Source organism: Hemitrygon akajei, chromosome 9, assembly GCF_048418815.1.
Source record: "Hemitrygon akajei chromosome 9, sHemAka1.3, whole genome shotgun sequence".
Taxonomy (NCBI): Eukaryota; Metazoa; Chordata; class Chondrichthyes; order Myliobatiformes; family Dasyatidae; genus Hemitrygon; species Hemitrygon akajei.
The window spans coordinates 21,647,904-21,670,156 of NC_133132.1; the positions used below are offsets into that span (position 1 = coordinate 21,647,904).

The following is a 22,253-nucleotide window of genomic DNA, read 5'->3' on the forward strand; positions in this document are numbered from 1 at the left end:
TCTGCACCTTTTCGATAGTTTCCACATGCTTTCTGTAGTGAGGCGACCAGAACTGAGCACAGCACTCCAAGTGGGATCTGAATAGGGTCCTATATAGCTGCAACATTACCTCTTGGCTCCTAAACTCAGTTCCATGGTTGATGAAGGCCAATGCAATGTATGTCTTCTTAACCACAGAGTCAACCTGCGTAGCAGCTTTGAGTGTTCTATGGACTCGAACCCCAAGATCCCTCTGATCCTCCACACTGTCAAGAGTCTTACCATTAATACTATATTCTGCCATCATATTTGACCTACCAAAATGAACTACCTCACACTTATCTGGGTTGATCTCCATCTGACACATCTCAGCCCAGTTTTGCATTCTATCGATGTCCCGCTGTAACCTCTGACAGCCCTCCACACTATCCACAACACCCCCAACCTTTGTGTCATCAGCAGATTTACTAACCCACTAACCCATCCCTCCACTTCCTCATCCAAGTCATTTATAAAAATCACATAGGGGAGGGGTCCCAGAACAGATCCCTGAGGCACACCACTGGTCACCGACCTCCATGCAGAATATGACCCGTCTACAGCCACTCTTTGCCTTCTGTGGGTAAGCTAGTCCTGGACCCACAAAGCAAGGTCCCCTTGGATCCCATGCCTCCTTACTTTCTCAATAAGCCTTACATGGGGTACCTTATCAAATGCCTTGCTAAATCCATATACACTACATCTACAGCTCCACGTGTTTAGTCACATCCTCAAAAAATTCAGTCAGGCTTGTAAGGCACGACCTGCATTTGACAAAGCCATGCTGACTATTCGTAATCACATTTTGCCTCTCCAAATGTTCATAAATCCTGCCTTTTGGGATCTCTTCCGCCAACTTAACAACCATTGAAGTAAGACTCACTGGTCTATAACTTCCTGGGCTATCTCTACTCCCTTTCTTTTCCAATATCTTTATTAGTTTCTACATAGAAGAATACAGAATACAAGAAAGTGTATATAAAAGGTCAAAAAAGATTTTAAAAAACTACCAGTTACATTATATTTGTTTATAAAAGTCACATTGCCCTGTATTCATATAAGTTAATCAATAGTTATATTGAACTATACTAATTTATTACAAAAAAATAAGAATCTAACCCCTACCAAGACTAAAGTTGTTCATTAAGGAGAAAAGAAGATAAAATACCTTCTCATATAATAAAAATTAATAATAGCCAACATCTGAGTTTAAACCAACAAATTGAAGGTTTTGAAAGTAATTCAGAAAAGGTTCCCACAATGTTTGAAAGTCTTGACGAGATTCAGAAATTGAACAACGAATCTTCTCTAAATCTAAACATGACATAACGTCACATAACCATTGAGCATGAGTAGGAGGAAAAACATCTTTCCATTTAAACAAAAGCGTCCTCCTAGCTATAAGAGAGCTAAAGGACAAAATATGTAAATCAGATGCCTTCAGCTTAATATCTTGTCCTGCAACAAAACCGAATAGGGCTGTCAGAGGGTTAGGCTTAAAATTGACCTTAAGAAGTAAGGAAAAAGTTTGAAAAACTTCCTTCCAATATTTTTCAAGATTCGGACATGTCCAAAACATATGAATTAATGAAGCTTCTCCATTATTACATCTGTCACAGTAGGAAGATATATCCAAATTAAAATGAGTAGCTTATCCTTTGTCATATGAACTCTGTGTACTGTGGCGACCCACTTTCTGCGCAGGCGAACGGGCTCACAAATAGCCAGCGCGCGGGGGGAGACTTTGGTAATGCACCTCTGACATCATTTCCGCCCGGAGAGGGCAGGCGCTAGGGATTAAATGCCCGCGCCGCGAAGTTTGAATAAACTAGTCTCGAAACGACTTACTGACTGCGTGTCATTATTTCAGTGCTGTGTGTAGCATATCGCTACATTGGTGACCCCAACGGTCCAAACGGGATTTGGACCAAAGAGGACCGACTCTTCATCTATTCACGCAGTTTCGCTAAAACTGATGGCTTTCTGGACGCTGCGACCACACGTGTGGTTTAGCCAAGCAGAAGCCCAGTTCCAGATTCGGCAGATATCCTCTGATTCTACACGTTACTACCACATGGTGAGTGCCCTTGACCAGGAGACGGCCGCCCAGGTTGAGGATTTCATACAGTCGCCCCCGGAAGAAGGCAAATATGAAGCATTCAAAGCGCTGCTCATTGGGACCTTTGGCCTCTCACGGCATGAGCGGGGTGCCTGCCTGCTTCACCTGGACAGTTTGGGAGGCAGACTGCCGTCAGCATTGATGAACGAGATGCTGGCCCTGGCTGACGGACACAAGCCCTGCCTCATGTTCGAGCAAGCGTTCCTAGAGCAACTGCCCGAGGACATACATCTGCTGCTGGCCGACGCAGATTTCAGCGACCCCCGGAAAGTGGCGGCCCGGGCAGACGTGCTGTGGAAAGCCAAGAGGGAGAGCGTGGCGTCCGTCGGTCAGATTACCAGACCACGCGCCCAACAGCAGACCAGACCGGGCCCAGCAGGGGGGCGCACACAACACAGAGGCAGGAGTGAGGAGGCCAGTGAACAGTGGTGTTCCTACCACCAGCGGTGGGGCACAAAAGCCCGCCGTTGTCGCCCGCCCTGCAAGGGGCAGGGCCAGGGCCAGCTGCCGCTGATGACTATAGCGGCTGGCCACCAGGACAGCCTCTTGTATGTCTGGGACAAACAGTCGGGACGCCGCTTCTTGGTTGACACCGGAGCGGAAATCAGCGTCTTGCCCCCGACAGGGTACGGGCAACAGGAAGCCAGGACCCACCCTGAAGGCCGCAAACGGCAGCACGATACAGACCTACGGCACCCGCACAGTGCAGCTGCAGTTTGGCGCCAGCCGGTTCACGTGGGACTTCACACTGGCCACCGTGGCCCAACCACTCCTGGGGGTGGACTTCTTGCGAGTTCACAGCCTGCTGGTCGACTTGCAAGGGAAAAGACTGGTACATGCCGAGACTTTCCAGACGTTCTCCCTGGGTGAAGCCAAGTTGCCGGCCCCACACCTGGACTCCATCACGCTGTCGGACAACAAATCCACCAGAATCCTGGCGGACTTTCCATCGATTCTGGCACCACAGTTCACGGCAGCCATGCCCAGACATGGGGTTCAACACCACATCCCGACCAAGCAACCACCTCTCCACGCCCGCGCACGTAGGCTCCCCCCGTAAAAGCTCCGCCTGGCGAAGGAGGAGTTCAAGAGGATTGAGGAATTGGGGATCATACGGAGGTCTGACAGCCCATGGGCCTCCCCCCTGCACATGGTGCCCAAAGCAGCCGGGGGTTGGAAGCCATTCGGCAACTACCGCAGGCTGAATGAGGCTACAACGCCAGAGCACTACCCTGTGCCGCACATTCAGGACTTTGCAGCAAACCTGCACGGCGCACAGATCTTCTCCAAGGTAGACCTCGTCCGGGGATACCATCAAATCCCGATGCATCCGGACGATGTCCCCAAAACGGCACTCATCACCCCGTTCGGCCTTTCCGAGTTCCTCCGCATGCCGTTCGGCCTAAAGAATGCCGCACAGACGTTTCAGCGGTTAATGGATGCGGTGGGACGCGACCTGGACTTCGCTTTCATCTATTTGGACGACATCCTCATAGCCAGCAGCAGTTGTCAGGAGCATCTGTCCCACCTCCGTCAACTGTATGCCTGACTGAGTGACTACGGTCTAACGATCAACCTGGCCAAATGCCAGTTCGGGCTTGACACCATTGACTTCCTGGGCCACAGGATTACTAAAGACGGGGCAACCCCTCTGCCCGCCAAGGTAGACGCAGTCCGCCATTTCCCCCAACCCAACACAATCAAAGGCCTTCAGGAATTCGTGGGTATGGTGAATTTCTACCACCGCTTCCTCCCTTCAGCTGCCCGAATCATGCGCCCCCTGTTCGCCCTGATGTTGGATAAGGGCAAGTACATTACCTGGGATGAGGAGTCCACCGCCACTTTCATTAAAACCAAAGAAGCCTTGGCAAACGCCGCGATGCTAGTGCACCCCAGAACGGATGTCCCTACCGCCCTCACAGTGGACGCATCTAACACGGCAGTCGGTGGAGTGCTGGAACAACTCATCGAGGGTCGCTGGCAACCCCTGGCGTTTTTCAGCAAACACCTACGATCACCCAAGCTCAAATACAGTGCTTTCGACCGGGAACTGTTGGTGCTATACCTGGCAATCTGGCATTTCAGGTACTTCTTAGAAGGTAGGCCCTTCACCGCGTTCACGGACCACAAACCTCTTACCTTTGCATTCACGAAAGCATCCGACCCCTGGTCGTCCCGCCAGCAGCGACATCTGTCCTACATCTCCGAATACATGACGGATGTCTGGCATGTCTCGGGAATGGACAATATCGTGGCGGACGCCCACTCCCGCCCTAACATCCAAGCCCTGTCCCAGGGGGTAGACTATGAAGCGCTGGCGGAGGTGCAGCAGGCAGACGAGGAGATCCCTAGTTACAGAACCGCAGTCTCCGGTTTGCAGCTCCAGGACCTCCCCGTAGGCCCAGGTGAGAGGACCCTACTCTGTGACGTCACCACCGGCCAACCCCACCCCGTCGTCCCGGCAGCCTGGCGGCGGGGCATTTTCAACTCCATTCACAATTTAGCGCATCCCTCCATCAGGACAACCGTCCGGATGGTCTCCAACAGGTTCGTTTGGCACGGACTCCGCAAGCAGGTCAGTGAATGGGCCAGAACGTGCATGCACTGCCAAACAGCCAAGGTGCAGCGGCACACCAAAGCCCTGCCAGAGCAGTTCCACCCCACCCACCGGCGTTTCGACTACATTCATGTGGATATCGTGGGCCCCCTGCCAGTGTCGAGAGGAGCGTCGCACCTCCTGACTATCGTGGACCAGTTCACAAGATGGCCAGAGGCGGTCCCGCTCACCGACACCACCTCTGAATCTTGCGCCCGAGCGCTGATTGCAACCTGGGTATCTCACTTTGGTGTACCGGCCCACATACCTCCGACAGAGGCGCCCAGTTCACCTCCAGCCTGTGGTCAGCTATGGCCAGCCTTTTGGGGACACAGCTGCACCACACAGCTGCCTACCACCCACAGTCGAACGGACTAGTGGAGCGTTTCCACCGTCACTTGAAGTCGGCTCTCATGGCCCACCTCAAGGGGCCTAACTGGGTGGACGAGCTTCCCTGGGTCCTGCTCGGAATCCGCACGGCACCCAAAGAAGATCTGTACACCTTGTCGGCCGAGTTGGTGTATGGCGCACCCCTGGTCGTCCCAGGGGAGTTCATACCAGCCCCAAGGGGGCAAGAGGAAGAACCCGCAGCAGTCCTGGGCAGACTACGCGAGAGGCTCGGTAACCTGGCCCCCATGCCCACTTCACAGCATGGACAGAGCCCGACCTGCGTACCCAAAGACCTGCAAAACTGTAAGTTCATTTTTGTACGACGGGGCAGACATCGGGCACTGCTACAGCGGCCCTACGAGGGGCCATTTACGGTGATCAGAAACAACGGGTCCACATTCGTGCTGGACATTGGGGGGAAAGAGGAGGTTTTCACAGTGGACCGACTCAAACCAGCCCATGTAGACTTGGCGCAGCCGGTCGAGATTCAGGCACCGCGGCACAGAGGCAGACCTCCCAAACAGAGTCCGACCCAGACTGAGGACATTGGGGGGTGTATTGCTGGTTCTGGGGTGACCCACTTCCAGCACACTCGAACCAGCTCACAAAGTGGCGCGCGCCGGCATTGAGGCCGGTCCCAAAGAGGGCGTCAAGCCTGCTTCACCAGCAAGGGGAAAAGCCCGCGCGCGGGACGGGGCTGTGAATACAGCATTCCCACCCGGGGAGGGCGGGATCAGGAAGGCTTTAAAGCGAGGCCGCGAAGTTTGAATAAACCTCTTTGCAACTGCAGCTCACTGATTACGTGTCGTTATTTCAGCGCTGCGTGTAGCACACCGCTACAAAAGTAAGGTTTTCTTTAAACAGGTGTTAGTAATTCTTAGTGACTGTTACACCCAAATAAGTAAATTGATTCCTTACAACTTTAAAAGGGAGATTAGTATTAATTGATACCAAATTATTCAAAGGAAATAATTCACTCTAATGTAGGTTCAATTTATATCCTGAAAACTGGCTAAAACAGGAGAGTAAAGAAAATACGCAAGGTAACGAGGTCTCAACATTAGAGATAAACAGCAATATATCATCAGCATAAAGTGAAATTTTGTGAGTAATACCTTCCCTTAAAGTACCACAGATATCATTAGATACTGGAAAAGCAATAGAAAGCAGTTCTAAAGCTAGATCAAAGAGCAAAGGACTCAACTGACAGCCTTGCTTAGTTCCACAATGAAGTTTAAATGATTTGGAATTTTGAAAATTAGTAACAATCCAGGCAGAAGGAGATAGATAAAGTAATTTAATCCATTGAATAAATATGGTCCTGTAGCGGTGTGCTACACGCAGTGCTAAAATAAAGACACGGAGTCGGTAAACTGCAATCAAAGAATGTTTTATTCAAACTTCACAGCCTTGCTTTTAAAGCCTCCCTCATCCTGCCCTCCCCGGGCACGGATGGTCCAAGAGACACGTACTCACAAACCCCCACAGGCTTTTCCCTTTGTTGCGGACCTGGCCTTTGTGCCTGCACGCTGGCTAATTGTGAGCCGGTTCGAGTGTGCTACCAAAGCGGGACACCCAGGTGGCGATCAGTGCCCAGGCGCAAGATTCGGAGGTGGTGTCGGTGAGCGGGATCGCCTCTGGCCATCTTGTGAACCGGTCTACGATAGTGGCACTGGCAGGGGGCCCACGATATCCACATGAATGTGGTCGAAACGCCGGTGGGTGGGGTGGAACTGCTGCGGCAGAGCTTTGGTGTGCCGCTGCACCTTGGCCGTCTGGCAGTGCATGCATGTTCTGGCCCATTCACTGACCTGCTTGCGGAGTCCGTGCCAAACGAACCTGCTGGAGACCATCCGGACGGTAGTCCGGATGGAGAGGTGCACCAAGTTATGAATGGAGTCGAAAACACGTTGCCGCCAAGGTGCCGGGACGACGGGACGGGGTTGGCCGGTGGCGACGTCACAGAGTAGGGTCCTCTCACCTGGGCCTACGGGGAGGTCCTGGAGCTGCAAACCGGAGACTGCGGTTCTGTAACTCGGGATCTCCTCGTCTGCCTGCTGTGCCTCTGCCAGTGCCTCAAAGTCTACCCCTGGGGAAAGGGCGTGAATGTTAGGGCGAGAGAGCGCATTCGCCACAACATTATCCTTATCCGAGACGTGCCGGACATCCGTCGTGTATTCAGAGACGTAGGACAGATGGCGCTGCTGGCGGGACGACCAGGGATCGGACACCTTCGTGGACGTAAAGGTAAGTGGTTTGTGGTCCGTGAACGCGGTGAAGGGCTTACCTTCTAAGAAGTACCTGAAATGCCGGATTGCCAGGTATAGCGCCAACAGTTCCCGGTCGAAAGCACTGTATTTGAGCTCGGGTGGCCGCAGGTGTTCGCTGAAAAACGCCAGGGGTTGCCAGCGGCCCTCGATGAGCTGCTCCAGTACCCCACCGACTGCCGTGTTAGATGCGTCCACTGTGAGGGCAGTAGGGATGTCCATTCTGGGGTGCACTAACATCGCGGCGTTCGCCAAGGCTTCCTTCGTTTGAATGAAAGCGGCGGCGGACTCCTCGTCCCAGGTAATGTCCTTGCCCGGACCGGACAGCAAAGCGAACAGGGGGTGCATGTTCCGGGCAGCTGAAGGGAGGAAGCGGTGGTAGAAATTGACCATACCTACGAATTCCTGAAGGCCTTTGACCGTGGTGGGTCGGGGGAAATGGCGGACCGCATCTACCTTAGCGGGCAGAGGGGTTGCCCTGTCTTTAGTAATCCTGTGGCCCAGGAAGTCAATGGTGTCGAGCCCGAACTGGCATTTGGCCGGGTTGATTGTTAGACCGTAGTCACTCAGCCGGGCATAGAGTTGACGGAGGTGGGACAGATGCTCCTAACGACTGCTGCTGGCTATGAGGATGTCGTCCAAATAGATGAATGCGAAGTCCAGGTCGCGTCCCACCGCATCCATTAACCGCTGGAACGTCTGTGCCGCATTCTTCAGGCCGAATGGCATGAGGAGGAACTCGAAAAGGCCAAACGGGGTGATGAGAGCCGTTTTAGGGATGTCGTCTGGATGCATCAAGATTTGATGGTATCCTCGGACGAGGTCTACCTTGGAGAAGATCCGTGCGCCGTGCAGGTTTGCTGCAAAGTCCTGAATGTGCGGCACAGGGTAGCGGTCCGGTGTTGTAGCCTCGTTCAGCCTGCGGTAGTCGCCGCATGGTCTCCAGCCCCCTGTTGCTTTGAGCACCATGTGCAGGGGGGCTGTCGGACCGCCGGATGATCCCCAATTCCTCCATCCTCTTGAACTCCTCCTTCGCCAGTCAGAGCTTGTCCGGGGGAAGCCGCCGAGCACAGGCGTGGAGGGGTGGTCCCTGGGTCGGGATGTGGTGCTGTACGCCGTGTCGGGGCATGGCTGCCGTGAACTGCGGTGCCAGAACCGATGGGAAATCCGCCAGGACCCTGGTGAAGTCATTGTCGGACAGCGTGATGGAGCCGAGGTGAGGGGCTGGCAACTGGGCTGCACCCAGGGAGAACGTCTGAAAGGTCTCGGCGTGGACCAGTCTCTTCCTGGGCAGGTTGACCAGTAGGCTGTGAGACCGCAAAAAATTTGCACCCAGAAGCGGTTGGGCTACGGCAGCCAGTGTGAAGTCCCACGTGAACTGGCTGGAGCCGAACTGTAGCTGCACCTGACGGGTGCCATAGGTCCTTACTGTGCTGCCGTTCACTGCCCTCGGGGGGGACCTGGTGCCCTGCTGCGGGTGTCGTAACTCGTCGGAGGTAAGACGCTGATCTCGGCACCGGTGTCGACCAAAAAATGGCGTCCCGACCGCTGGTCCCACACATACAGGAGGCTATCCCGAAGGCCAGCCGCCATAGCCATCAGCGGTGGCTGGCCCTGGCGTTTCCCGGGAACTTGCAGGGCAGGCGACAACGGCGAGCCTCTGCGCCCCACCGCTGGTGGTAGAAACACCATTGTTCATTGGGCTCCCCATCCCTGCCTCTGGGGCTAGCGGGCTCTGCGGCCGGGCCTGGACTGGTTTGCTGCTGGGAGCGTGGCCGGGTGATCTGTGCGATGGACGCCCCACTTACCTTCTTGGTGTTCCACAGCAAGTCCGCCCGGACTGCCACCTTCTGGGGGTCGCTGAAATCCACGTCGGACAGCAGCAGGCGAATGTCCTCGGGCAGCTGCTCTAGGAATGCCTGCTCAAACATGAGGCAGGGTGTGTGTCCGTCGGCCAGAGACAACATCTCATTCATTAAAGCTGATGGAGGTCTGTCTCCCAAGCCATCCAGGTGCAGTAAACGGGTAGCCCGCTCACGGCGTGAGAGTCCGAAAGTCCTTAGGAGCAGGGCTTTGAATTCCGTGTACTTCCCGTCCGCCGGGGGAGACTGTACGAACTCCGCAACCTGGGCTGCTGTGTCCTGGTCGAGGGAGCTCACCACGTAGTAGTAACGGGTGTCCTCTGAGGTTATCTGCTGAACGTGGAATTGGGCTTCTGCTTGCTGGAACCATAGGTGAGGTCGTAGCGTCCAGAAGCTTGGCAGTTTCAACGAAACCACATGAACAAATGCGGCGTCGGTCATCTCCGGTCATTTGGACCGTCGGGGTCACCAATTGTAGCGGTGTGCTACACGCAGTGCTAAAATAACGACACGGAGTCGGTAAACTGCAATCAAAGAATGTTTTATTCAAATTTCACAGCCTTGCTTTTAAAGCCTCCCTCATCCTGCCCTCCTCGGGCACGGATGGTCCAAGAGACACGTACTCACAAACCCCTGCAGGCTTTTCCCTTTGTTGCGGACCTGGCCTTTGTGCCTGTACGCTGGCTAATTGTGAGCCGGTTCGAGTGTGCTAGTAAGTGGGTCGCCACAGTCCAAAATTAAATTTTTCTAAGTTTTAAATAAATAATTCCATTCAACCCGATCAAAGGCCTTCTCAGCATCTAAGGACATCACACATTCCAATATCTCCTAGGAGGGAGAGTAAATAACATTTAATACACAGCATATATTAAAATGGGAATGTTTGGTTTTAATAAATCCAGACTGATCATCAGAAATAATAGAAGATAGAATATTTTCAATCCTATGAGCCAGAACTTTAGAAAGAATTTTAGTATCAACATTGAGTGATGAAATTGGCCTATATGAAGAGCATTCAGTTGGGTCCTTGCTCTTCTTTAGGATAAGTGAAATAGAGGCTTCATACAAAGATTGAAGCAAGCTACCCAATTTGAAAGAATCCAAAAAGACTAAGTGTAACTGCGGTATAATTAATGAAGGAAAAGCCTTTTAAGATTCTCCAGAAAATCCATCTGGACCCGGAGCCTTCCCCGAGTGTAATGAACGTATAGCCTCGGCAATTTTCTCATAAGAAATGGGTTGATCCATCTGTTTACAATTATCTGCAGAAAGTGCAGGAATATTTAATTGATCTAGAAAATAATTCATTACAGTATTATCTTTAGGGGAATCAGAACTATAAAGTTTAGAATAGAATTCTGTAAAGGTGATCAGTTGTCTTATCACCATTAGTTTTGCAATTTTCTTTTAAGTTGTCATTTAACTACAGAAGTTTTTAATTGGTTGGCCAATACTTTGCCTGATTTATCTCTGTGAATGTAAAATTGAGTTTTATCTTTAAGAAGTTGAGTTTCAGTTGGATATGTTAACAGAAGATCATATTTAGTTTTAACTTCAACATGTCTTTTATATAAAACAGGATCTGGAGCGATAGCATATTTTTGATCTAATTGTTTCAATTGATTGGCTAATTCAATTCTTTCTTTATAAGCTTTATTCTTAACACTTGCAGTATAAGAAATAATTTGTCCTCTAATATAGGCCTTGAAAGTATCCCATACAATAAGATTAGAAGTCTCTTCCTTTTTATTCTCTTTAAAAAACAAAATAATAAGCCTCTCTAGAAATTTTAAAAATTTCTTATCAGATAATGAAGTTGTATTAAAATGCCAAATTCTCTTTGTTTGAGGAAGACCAGGGAGATTTAAATATAGAAATACAGGAGCATGATCTGAAACAGCAATCTCTTTATATTCACAGGAACAAACTGATGAAATCATTTGACTATCAATAAAAAAATAATCAATCCTGGAATATGTATGATGAACATTGGAGAAAAACGAGTACCCCCTATCTAAAGGATGTAAGAAACGCCAGATATCCACAATACCACATTTCAATAAGAAAGATTGAATAAACAATGCTGATTTATTAAAAAATGCTGGTTTAGAAGATGATCGGTCTAAAATTGGGTCTAGCCAGCAGCTAAAATCTCCCATCATCAAAGAATAAAGACTTAGATCTGGTAGAAATGACAAAAAATGCTCAAAGAATCCTGGATCATCTACATTTGGGGCATACACATTGGCAAATACTATTAATTTATTATCTAGTTTTTCTGAAACTATAACAAACGTCCATTAGTATCAGACACTATGTTGGACAAAGGAAAGTGTATTATCTATAAGAATCAAAACTCCTCTAGATTTGGCCTGAAAAGACAAATGAAAACAAAGTCCGTTCCAGCGGCTAAAAAAACATAGATTATAACATTTGCGTATGTGACTTTATTGTAAAAAAAAATAGACCTTAAATTTCCTAATATAAGCAAATATCTTACTACGTTTGACAGTGATTTAACTTTTTCACGTTAAAACTGAGTAAATTAATAGTTTGATCCATTTTTAGAATTATTTAAAGTAAGGGTTAAAATGTAAGTTAAAACCAATCCATAAACCTTGAGAAATGGTAACAAAGCAACAAGTTGGCTGAAAAAAATTCAAAAACAGCTTCTGAGAGAAAAAAAACGATCTTGGTCTATCTTTGTTAGGTCTAAACCTGTGAGCTCAATCAATCATAGGCGAAGATGCCAAAATTTCCAGAAATAATTCTTGCAGGAAGTTTGCAAAGAATTCCATAGGATGATTACCTTTGATTAATTCTTCAAAACCGAGAACCCTTAGGTTGTTCCTTCTACTTTTATTTTCTATGTTGATAATCTTTTGTCTTAACTTTTCGTTGGACTTCGATTGCTTTTCACAGAGCTTTTGCAGTTCATCCACTTCCGTTTCCAGAGACGACAACATTGCTTCATTATTTTTTATACGTTTATCGTGTTCATTAAGAGTTTGCTGAATAGAATCCAATTTACCATCTATTTGTTTAAATTCAGAGCTGAATTGTTGAAACTTCTCAGAGGCTTCACGTGTCTGACTTTGCAGCAATCCATAATAGAATCCAAAGAAGCAGGGGGATCATCCTTTTTAGTACCTCTGCCACCTCTTGATGTAGCCATAATGAAAAAATATCACACTTAAAAAGGAAGTTTCAAGACAGGTTGGATATAGTAAGATAATTAGAGTTGGAGCAACGGGAAATTGCTGCGACTCCATCAGCCACCATCAAGAAATCTCTCTACTCCCTTTCTGGAATAAGGGAACAACATCTGCAACCCTCCAATCCTCCGGAACCTCTCCCGTCCCCATTGATGATACAAAGATCATTGCCAGAGGCTCAGCAATCTCCTCCCTTGCCTCCCACAGTAGCCTTGGGTACATCTTGTCCGGTCCCGGTGACTTATCCAACGATGCTTTCCAAGAGCTCCAGCATGTCCTCTTTCTTAAAATCTATATGCTCAAGCTTTTCAGTCTGCTGTAAGGCATCCCTACAATCGCCAAGATCCTTTTCCATAGTGAATACTGAAGCTGGTACTTCAGTACTGAAGAGGTACTTCATTAAGTACCTCTGCTATCTCCTCCTGTTCCATACACACTTCTCCACTGTCACACTTGATTGGTCCTATTCTCTCACATCTAATCCTCTTGCTCTTCACATACTTGTAGAATGCCTTGGGGTTTTCCTTAATCCTGCCCGCCAAGGCCTTCTCATGGCTCCTTCTGGCTCTCCTAATTTCATTCTTAATCTCCTTCTTGCTAGCCTTATAATCTTCTAGATCTCTATCATTACCTAGGTTTTTGAACCTTTAATGAGCTTTTCTTCTTGACTAGATTTTCAACAGCTTTTGTACACTGTGGTTCCTGTACCCTACCATCCTTTCCCCGTATCATTGGAACGTACCTATGTAGAACGTCATGCAAATATCCCCTGAACATTTGCCACATTTCTTCCTTTCATTACCCTGAGAACATCTGTTCCCAATTTATGCTTCCAAGTTCCTGCCTGATAGCCTCATATTTCTCCTTACTGCATTTAAAACACTTTCCAAACTAGTTTGTTCCTGTCCCTCTCCAATGCTATGGTAAAGGAGATAGAATTGTGATCACTATCTCCAAAAAGCTGTCCCACTGAGAGATCTGTCACCTGACCAGGTTCATTTCCCAATAACAAATCAAGTACAGCCTCTCCTCTTGTAGGTTTATCTACATATTGTGTCAAGAAACCTTCCTGAACACACCTAACGAACTCCACCCCATCTAAACCCCTCACTGTAGGGAGATGCCAGTCAATATTTGGGAAATTAAAATCTCCCGCCACAACAACCCTGTTATTATTACACCTTTCCAGAATCTATCTCTCTATCTGCTCCTCGATGTCCCTATTACTATCGAGTGGTCTATAAAAAACATCCAGAGAGTTATTGACCACTTCCCACCTCCACTCAGAGACTCAGTAGACAATCCCTCCATGACTTCCTCCTTTTCTGCAGCTGTAACACTATCTCTGATCAGCAGTGCCAGGCCCCACCTCTTTGGTCTCCCTCCCTGTCCTTTCTGAAACATCTAAAGCCTAGCACTCTAAGTAACCATTCCTGCCGCTCGTTCATCCAAGTCTCTGTAATGGCCACAATATCATAGCTCCAAGTATTGATCCACGCTCTAAGCTCATTCCCTTTGCTCATACTTCTTGCATTAAATTAGACACATCTCAAACCATCGGTCTGAGAGCATCCCTTGGAGTTAAATGTGCAGAAAGAATAAGTAAATTTAGGAAGGACAACAGAATTCTAGGGGCGTATAGCCCGATGTGAGTTCGGGGAGCTGGGTTAAGCACAATAGGCAGTGATTCAAACAGAGAGAGGAGAAATGGGCTAAAAATTCTATATCTGAATGCATGAAGTGTCAGAAATAAGGCGGATGAGCTTGAAGCTCAGGTGCGAATGGGTAACTATGATGTTGTTGGAATAGCGGAGACATGGCTGCAGGGAGATCAGACCAGGGAAATAAATGTACAAGGGCATACGTGCTATCGTAGGGACAGAAATGTGGGCAGAGGGGGTGGGGTGGCCCTGTTAGTGAGGAATGAGATTCAGTCCTTTGCAAGGGGGGACATAGGATCAGGAGAAGTAGAGTCTGTGTGGATAGAACTGAGGAACAGTAACGGCAAAAGGACCCTGGTGGGTGTTGTCTACAGGCCACCAAACAGTAGCATGGATATTGGGTGCAAGTTGAATAGGGAGTTAACATTGGCATGTGGCAAAGGTAATGTCGCAGTAGTTATGGGGGATTTCAACATGCAGGTGAACTGGGAGAATCAGGTTGGTGCTGGACCCCAGGATAGGGAGTTTGTAGAGTGCCTACGGGATGCATTCTTGGAACAGCTTGTACGAGAGCCGACCAGGGACAAGGCTATTATGGATTTAGTGTTATGTAATGAACAGGATTTGATAAGCGATCTTGAAGTAAAGGAGCCATTAGGAGGTAGTGATCATAATATGATAAGTTTTTATCTGCAATTTGAGAAGGATAAGGGCAGCTCGGAGGTGTCAGTGTTGCAGTGAACAAAGGAGACTATGGAGCCATGAGGGAGGAGCTGGCCAAAATTAACTGGACGGATATCCTAGCAGAAAAGACAGTGGAACAGCAATGGCAGGTATTCTTGGGAATAATGCACAAGGTGCAAAATCAGTTCATTCCCCGGAGAAGGAAGGATTCAAAGGGGGGAAAGGGGCCACAGTGGTTGACAAAGGAAGTCAGAGATTGCATAGCATTAAAAAAAAGGAAGTATGACAGAGCTAAGGTGAGTGGGAGGACAGATGATTGGGAAATTTTTAAGGAACAACAGAACTTAACTAAAAAGGCAATACGGGGAGAAAAAATGAGGTACAAACGCAAGCTAGCCAGGAATATAAAGGAAGATAGCAAAAGCTTTTTTAGATATGTGAAGAGAAAGAAGATAGTTAAGAACAACGTTGGACCCTTGAAGAATGAATTGGATGAAATTGTTATGGGAAACAGAGAAATGGCAGAAGAATTTAATAAGTACTTTAGATATGTCTTCACTAAGGAAGACACAATCAATCTCCCAGATGTATGGATGGGCCAAGGACATAGGGTAACAGAGGAAATGAAACAGATTGACATTCGGAAGGAAACGGTGATGAGAAGACTGATGGGACTGAAGGCTGACAAATCCCCAGGTCCAGATGGTCTGCATCCTAGGGTACTAAAGGAGGTGGCCCTGGAAATTGCGGATGCATTGGTAATCATTTTCCAATGTTCCTTAGATTCAGGATCAGTCCCTGAGGATTGGAGAATGGATAATGTTATCCCACTTTTTAAGAAAGGAGGGAGGGAGAAAACAGAGAACTATCAACCTGTCAGCCTAACATCAGTAGTGGGGAAGATGAAGTAGTGGCATATCTAGAAAGCAGTGATAGGATTGGGCCGAGCCAGCATGGACTTACCAAGGGTAAATCATGCTTGACTAATCTATTGGAGTTTTTCAAGGATGTAACCAGGAAGTTAGACAAGGGAGATCCAATGGATGTAGTGTACCTCGATTTTCAGAAGGCATTTGATAAGGTCCCACATAGGAGATTGGTGGGTAAAATCAGAGCTCATGGCATTGGGGGGAAGACATTGACATGGATAGAAAACTGGTTGGCAGATAGAAAGCAAAGGGTAGCGGTGAATGGGTGTTTCTCGGAATGGCAGGTGGTGACTAGTGGGGTGCCACAGCTGTTTACGATTTACATCAACGATTTGGATGAAGGCATTGAGAATAACATCAGCAGGTTTGCTAATGATACTAAGCTGGGTGGCAGTGTGACATGTGATGAGGATGTTAGGAGAATTCAGGGTGACTTGGATAGGCTGAGTGAGTGGGCAGATACTTGGCAGATGACGTTTAATGTGAATAAGTGTGAGGTTATCCACTTTGGGAGTAAGAACAGGAAGGCAGATTATTATCTGAACGGTGTAAAGTTAGGTAAGGGAGAAATACAAAGAGATCTAGGAGTCCTTGTTCATCAGTCACTGAAGGTGAATGAGCAAGTGCAGCAGGCAGTGAAGAAGGCTAATGGAATGTTGGCCTTTATAACAAAGGGAATTGAGTACAAGAGCAAGGAAATCCTCTTGCATTTGTACAGGGCCCTGGTGAGACCACACCTGGAGTATTGTGTACAGTTTTGGTCTCCAGGGTTAAGGAAGGACATCCTGGCTGTAGAGGAAGTGCAGCGTAGATTCACAAGGTTAATTCCTGGGATGTCAGGACTGTCTTATGCAGAGAGGTTAGAGAGACTGGGCTTGTACACGCTGGAATTAAGGAGATTGATAGGGGATCTGATTGCAACATATAAGATTATTAAGGGTTATATATTAACCCTTAATCTTAATATTATTAAGATTATTAAGGCTTATATTATTAACATATAAGATTATTAAGACAAGATAGAGGCAGGAAATATGTTCCAGATGCTGGGAGAGTCCAGTACCAGAGGGCATGGTTTGAGAATAAGGGGTAGGTCATTTAGGACAGAGTTAAGGAAAAACTTCTTCTCCCAGAGAGTTGTGGGGGTCTGGAATGCACTGCCTCGGAAGGCAGTGGAGGCCAATTCTCTGGATGCTTTCAAGAAGGAGCTAGATAGGTATCTTATGGATAGGGGAATCAAGGGATATGGGGACAAGGCAGGAACTGGGTATTGATAGTAGATGATCAGCCATGATCTCAAAATGGCGGTGCAGGCTCGAAGGGCCGAATGGTCTACTTCTGCACCTATTGTCTATCACCTGCCTATCCTCCCTCTTGCACTGTCTACAAGCTTTCTCAGTTTGTGAGGCAACTGCCCCTTCCTCTATCTCTTCAGTTTGGTTTAAACTGAACCCAGCAGTTCTAGTTTAAACTCTCCCCAGTAGCCTTAACAAACCTTCCCGCCAGGATATCGGTCCCCCTGGGATTCAAGTGCGACCCGTCCTTTTTGTACGGGTCACACCTGCTCCTAAAGAGGTCCCAGTGATCCAGAAATCTGAATCCCTGCCCCCTGCTCCAATCCCTCAGCCGCATATTTATCTTCCACCTCACTCTATTCCTATACTCACTGTCGTGTGGTACAGGCAGTAATCCTGCGATTACTACCCTTGTGGTCCTGCTTCTCAGATTCTTTCTTAACTCCCTGCAGTCTGTTTTCAGGACTCCTTTTTCCTACCTATGTCATTGGTACCAATATGTACCTCGACCTCTGGCTGTTCACCTTCCCACTTCAGGATATCGTGGACGTGATCAGAAACATTCCAGACTCTGGCACCTGGGATGCAAGCTACCATCCGAGTTTCTTTCCTGCATCCGCAGAATTGCCTGTCTGACCCCCTAACTATAGAGTCCCCTATCACTGCTGCCTTCCTCTTCCTTTCCCTACTCTTCTGAGCCACAGGGCCAGTCTCTGTGCCAGAGGCACGGCTACTGTTGCTTCCCCCAGGAGTACTTATTGTTAAGGGGACAGCCACAGGGGTACTCTCTAGTATCTGACTCTTGCCCTTCCCTCTCCTGACTTATCTATCTCCCGAGGCCCCGGTGTGACTACTTGCTTATAGCTTCTTTCTATCACCTCCTCACTCTCCCTGACCAGACGAAGGTCATCGATCTGCATCTCCAGTTCCCTAATGCGGTCCCAAGGAGCTGCAGCTCAACGCACCTGGCGCAAATGTGGCTGTCCTGGAGGCTAGGAGTCTCCCGGACCTCCCATATCTGACACTGAGCAGAGAAAACCAGCCTCACCCACATATACTTCCTGTCTCTGTTCTACACAGGCAACCTACCTCACCTCGACCTGTTATCGCTGAGGCCTTGTTGAGCCAAAACCTTCCTACTCTTTCTCCCTCTACTCTGTTCCCTGTTCTATAAAGCTGTCTTCTTTTTAAACTCTTCTTGCTGTTTTAACTGGCTGATGTCCACGCATTTGCGCAGTCATGCCTCAATCAAACCGCTGAGCATGTTCGTGACAGTTCTCATGCTTTGGACTTTTTCAGTGATTTCAAGTTCCCTGGCCCCCATCGTCTTATTTTCACCATGGACGTCCAGTCCCTACGTATCTCCATCTCTCACCAGGAAGATCTCAAAGCTCTCTGTTTCTTTTTGGATTCCAGACTCTACCACCACTCCCCTCCGTCTAACAGAATTGGTCCTTACTCTTAATAATTTCTCCTTCAGCTCCTTCAAACTAAAGGTGTAGCCATGGGCACCCGTATGGGTCCCAGTTATGCCTGCCTTTTTGTTGGCATTGTGGAACAGTCCATGTTCCAAGCCTATACGGGTATTCGTCCCCCACTTTTCCTTCGCTACATTGACAACTGCATTGGTGCTGCTTCCTGAATGCATGTTGACCTCGTTGACTTCATCAACTTTGCCTCCAACTTCCACCCTGCCCTCAAATTTACCTGGTCCATTTCCGACACCTCCCTTCCCTTCCTTGATCTGTCTCCGTTTCTGGAGACAGCTTATCTACTGATGTCTACTATAAGCCCACGGACTCTCACAGCTACTTGGACTATTCCTCTTCCCACCCTGTTACTTGTAAAAATGCCTCCATCCTCTCAATTCCTCCATCTCCACAACATCTGCTTTCAGAATGAGGCTTTTCATTTCAGGAGGAAGGAGATGTCTTCCTTTTTTAAAGAAAGGGGCTTCCCTTCCTCCACCATCAACTCTGCCCTCAAACGCGTCTCTCCCATTTCACACACATCTGCTCTCACCCCATCCGCCCACCACCCCACTAGGAATAGGGTTCCTCTCGTCCTCACCTACCACCCCACCAGCCTCTGTGTCCAACATATAATTCACCGTAACTTCTGCCACCTCCAACGGAATCCCACTACCAAGCACATCTTTCCCTCCCCCCCACTTTGTTTTCCGTGGGGATCGCTCCCTACACAACTCCCTTGTCCATTTGTTCCCCCCCCCCCCCCCATCCTTTCCCACTGATCTCCCTCCTGGCACTTGTCGTTGTAAGCGGAACAAGTGCTACACCTGCCCTTACACTTCCTCCCTCACCACCATTCAGGGCCCCAGACAGTCCTTCCAGGTGAGGCGACACTTCACCTGTGAGTTGGCTTGTGTGATATACTGCATCTTGGTGCTCCCGGTGTTGCCATCTATAAATTGTTGAGACCCAACACAGACTGGGAGACCATTTCGCTGAACACCTACATTCTGTCCGCCAGAGGAAGCAGGATCTCCCAGTGGCCACACATTTTAATTCCACGTCCCATTCCCATTCTGATATGTCTATCCATGGCCTCCTCTACTGTCAAGATGAAGCCACACTCAGGTGGGAGGAACACCACCTTATATACCGTCTGGGTAGCCTCCAACCTGATGGCATGAACACTGATTTCTCTAACTTCTGTTAATGCCCCTCCTCCCCTTCTTACCCCATCCCTATTTATTTATTTTCTTTCTTTCACCTTTTTTAACTCTCTCCTTCCCTCTCACATTAACTCCTTGCCTGTTCTCCATCTTCCTCTGGCACTCCCCTCCCGCTTTCTTTCTTCCAAGGCATTCCGTCCTATGATCCTTTCCCTTCTCCAGCCTTATATCCCTTTTGCCAATCAACTTCCCAGCTCTTAGCTTCATCCCTCCCCCTCCTGTCTTCTCCTATCATTTTGGGTCTCCCCACCCCCTCTGAAATCTCTTACTATCTCTTCTTACAGTTAGTGCTGACGAAGGGTCTCGACTTGAAACTTCGACTGTACTTCTTCCTATAAATGCTGCCTGGCCTGCTGCGTTCCACCAGCATTTTGTGTGTGTCGCAGAAGAAGTAACTGTCTTTGAAACTTTTCTCGCTGTTCTGAAGGCTGACGTCCTTCTTAAGTATTCATTTACATTTCTTGTACTCTTCAAGTACTGCCTATATCTGCTATGCACCAAGGCCTCAAAATCCCTCAAAAACCAAGGTTCCCTAAAGCTATTAGCCTTGTCTTTTATTCTGACAGGAATATGCTTCAGTATTCACTATGGAAAAGGATCTTAGTGATTGTAGGGATGACTTGCAGTGGACTGAAAAGCTTGAGCATGTAGATATTAAGGAAGAGGATGTGCTGGAGCTTTTGGAAAACATCAAGTCAACGGAACGGACGGGATATACCCCAGGCTACTGTGGGAAGAGAGGGAGGAGATTGCTGAGCCTCTGGCAGTGACCTTTGCATCATCAATGAGGACGGGAGAGGTTCCGGAGGATTGGAGGGTTGCAGATGTTGTTCCTTTATTCAAGAAAGGGAGTAGAGATAGCCCAGAAAATTATAGACCAGTGAGTCTTACTTCAGTGGTTGGTAAGTGGATGGAGAAGATCCTGAGAGGCAGGATTTATGAACATTTGGAGAGGCATAATTTGATTATGAATAGTCAGCATGGCTTTGTCAAAAGCAGTTCGTGCCTTACGAGCCTGACTGAATTTTTTGAGGATGTGACTAAACACTTTGATGAAGGTAGAGCAGTAGATGTAGTGTATATGGATTTTAGCAAGTCATTTGGTAAGGTACCCCATGCAAGGCTTACTGAGAAAGTAAGGAGGCATGGGATCCAAGGGGACACTGCTTTGTTGATCCAGAACTGGCTTGCCCACAGAAGGCAAAGAGCGGCTGTTGACGGGTCATATTCTGCATCGAGGTCGGTCACCAGTGGGGTGCCTCAGGGATCTGTTCTGGGACCCCTACTCTTTTTGATTTTTATAAATGACCTGAAAGAGGAAGTGGAAGGATGGGTTAGTAAATTTGCTGATGACACAAAGGTTGGGGTGTTGTGGATAGTGTGGAGGGCTGTCGGGTTACAGTGGGACATTGATAGGATGCAAAACTTGGCTGAGAAGTGGCAGATGGAGTTCAACCCAGATAAGTGTGAGGTGGTTCATTTCGGTAGGTTAAATATGATGGCAGAATATAGTATTAATCGTAAGACGTTTGGCAGTGTGGAAGATCAGAAGGATCTTGGGGTCCAAGTCCATAGGACACTCAAAGCTGCTACGCAGGTCGACTCTGTAGTTAAGAAGGCATACGGAGCATTGGCCTTAATCAATTGTGGGATTGAGTTTAAGAGCCGAGAGGTAATGTTGCAGCTATATAGGACCCTGGTCAGACCCCACTTGGAGTACTGTGCTCAGTTCTGGTCGCCTCACTACAGGAAGGATGTGGAAGCCATAGAAAGGGTGCAGAGGAGATTTACAAGGATGTTGCCTGGATTGGGGAGCATGCCTTATGAGAATAGGTTGAGTGAACGCAACCTTTTCTCCTTGGAGCGAAGAAGCATGAGAGGTGACCTGATAGAGGTGTATAAGATGATGAGAGGCATTGATCGTGTGGATAGTCAGAGGCTTTTTCCCAGGGCTGAAATGGCTAACACGAGAGGGCATAGTTGTAAGGTGCTTGGAAATAGGTACAGAGGAGATGTCAGGAGTAAGTTTTTTACGCAGAGGGTGGTGAGTGCGTGGAATGGGCTGCTGGTGACAGTGGTGGAGGCGGACGCGATAGGGTATTTTAAGAGACTCCTGGATAGGTACATGGAGCTTAGAAAAATAGAGGGCAATGGGTAACCCTGGGTAATTTCTAAGTAAGTACATGTTCGGCACAGCATTGTGGGCCGAAGGGCCTGTATTGTGCTGTAGGTTTTCTGTGTTTCTGTATAAACTCTGTATTCTCAAGTCACAAGTATTTTTGTGTACTGTACATGAGCTTCAGTTTTTGTGTGTATTCAACTACTGTAGTCCACAGTTGAATTCTCATAGATTGTGTGAAGTTAATTCTGCAGGAAGCAGCGCCCAGCTGCTCTATCCTCCTGCTGTCTGCTCAGTGTCTGCAGTGTTGAGTGTCTGATACAGTGCCAATTTTCACTAATGCTTGCTCAACAGGGCTTGACAAGGTGCTGAATGAGGAAGATCTGAGGTTAGTGTTAAAGAG

The 22,253-nt window shown here is 48.1% G+C and overlaps 1 protein-coding gene across 8 annotated transcripts in view; it reads left to right on the forward strand.

The window, feature by feature from the left end:
• Nucleotides 1-22,253, forward strand: part of klhl22 (kelch-like family member 22) — a 121,051-nt gene that overhangs the window by 93,255 nt on the left and 5,543 nt on the right. The gene's annotated exons all lie outside the window — the stretch shown is intronic.